Source organism: Macaca fascicularis, chromosome 6, assembly GCF_037993035.2.
Source record: "Macaca fascicularis isolate 582-1 chromosome 6, T2T-MFA8v1.1".
Taxonomy (NCBI): Eukaryota; Metazoa; Chordata; class Mammalia; order Primates; family Cercopithecidae; genus Macaca; species Macaca fascicularis.
In genome coordinates, this window is record NC_088380.1 from 65,952,651 (window position 1) to 65,955,083 (window position 2,433).

Genomic DNA, 2,433 nt, shown 5'->3' on the forward strand with positions numbered 1-2,433 from the left:
CACAACAATATTGAAATTAGGCTGGTTAACAACCCTACAGTTTCCTTGAAGTGTTCAAGTGAAAAAAAGAGTTTCACATATCTCACTTTAAATCAAAAGCTCGAAATGAATAAGCTTAGTGAGGAGGGCAGGTTAAAAGCCAAGAATGGCGAAAAGCTCCTGTGCACGTTAGCCAAGTTGTGAATGTTAAGAGAAAAGTTCTGAAAGAAATTAAAAGTGCTACTCGAGTGAATACATGAATGACAAGAAAGCAAAACAGCCTTATTGCTGATATAGAGAAAATCTGAGTGGTCTGAATAGAAGGTCAAACCAGTGACAACATTTCCTTAAGCCACAGCTGAATCCAGAGCAAGGCCCTAACTCTTCAGTTCTACAAAGGCTGAGAGAGGTAAGAAAGATGCAAAAGTTTGAAGCTAATAGAGATTGGTTAATGAGGTTTACTGAAATAAGCTGTTTCCATAACAGAAAAGCACAAGGTGAAGCAGTAAATGGTGATGAAGAAGTTGCAGCAGGTGAATTGGATAATCTAGCTAAGATAACAAATGAAGGTAGCTACGCTAAACCACAGATTTTCAATGAAGGTAGGTACACTAAACAACAGATCTTCAATCTAGACAAAACAGTCTTTTATTGGAAGATGCCACCTAGGACTTGCACTGCTAAAGAGAAGTCAATTCCTAGTTTCAAAGCCTCAAAAGACAGGCTAACTCTCCTGATAAGGGCGAGTATAGGTGGTAGCTTTAAATTGAAGCCAATCTCATTTATCATTTCAAAAATCCTTGAGCTCTTAAGAATTATGCTATATCGACTCTGCCTGTGCTCCATAAATAGAACCACAAAGACTAGATGAGAGCACATCTGTTTACATTATGGTTTACTGAATTTTTTAAGCCCTCTGTTGAGATCTACTGCTCAAAAAAACAACAACAAAAAAAGATTAATTTCAAAATATTACTGCTCATTGACAATGCACCTAGTCACCCAAGAGATCTGATGAAGAAGTACAAGGAGATTAATATTGTTTTCATGCCTTTAACATAATATTCATTCTGTAGTTCACAGATCAAGGAGTAATTTCGACTTTCAAGTCTTATTATTTAAGAAATATATTTTGTAAGGCTGTAGCTGCCATAAATAATGATTCCTCTGATGGATATGAGTAATACCAATTGAAAGTGTTCTGGAAAGAATTCACCATTCTAGATGCCATTAAAAACATTCATGACTCATGGGAGGAGGCCAAAATGCCAATATTAACAGAAGTTTGGAAGAAGTAATTCCAGTTCTCATGGATGGGAGAGGTTCAAGATTTTAGGGGAGGAAGTCACTGCAGATGTGGTGGAAATAGCAAAAGAACTAGAATTAGAAGTGAAGCCTGAAGATGTGATTGAATTGCTGCAATCTCATGATAAAATTTGAACAGTTGAGGAGCTGCTTCTTATGGATGAGCCAAGAAACTAGTTTCTTGAGATGGAATCTACTCCTGGTGAAGATGCTGTGAACATTGTGGAAGTAACAACTAAGGATTTAGAATATTACATTAACTTAGTTGATAAAAAGCAGCAGCTGGGTTTGAGAGGACTGACAGCAATTTTGAAAAGTTCTGTGAATAAAATGCTATCAAACAGCATTGCATGTTACATAAAAATATTTCATGAAAGGAGGAGTCAGCTGATGTAGCAAATTTCTTTGTTGTCTTATTTCATACAATTGTCACAGCCATCCCAACATTCAGCAACCACCATCCTAATCATTCAGCAGCCATCAGTGTCAAGGCAAGACTCTCCACCAGCAAAATTTTTACAATTTGCTGCAGGCTCAATGATCATTAGCATTTTTTTAACAACCAATATTTTTAAATTAAGGTATGTACTTTTTTTAGATATAATGCTATTGCACACTTAATCGACTATAGTATAGTATAAATGTAACTTACATACATTGGGAAACCAAAATGTTTGCATGGCTTGCCTTGTTACGATATTCACGTTATTACGTTATTGCAGTGGTCTGAAACTGAACCCACAATAGCTCCCAAAGTATGCCTGTGCTGAGACACTAGCCCATTTCTATGGCCTATTAGGTATCCTCATGTAGCGAGCCCGGGGACAGTCTTGTACTTGGAACAGAACGGGCATTTTTACCAATAGTTACATGGTTTGGGGCAAACCATGTAACACCTGAGTCCCAATTAGCAATAATAATAACAGTACCTTCCTCAAAGATTTGCTGGTGAGGATTCAGTAATACAGGAAAACCAGTTTATTTCTATTGATTCAGCAAACACATACAGCACTTACTATATGTCAGAATGGCTTATAATACTTTATAAAAAATAGCACTTTACAAATAATAACTAATCTAATCTTCACAATGATCCTGTGAGGGAAACTATGTTAAAATTCCCATTTCACGGATAAGAAAACTGAGACA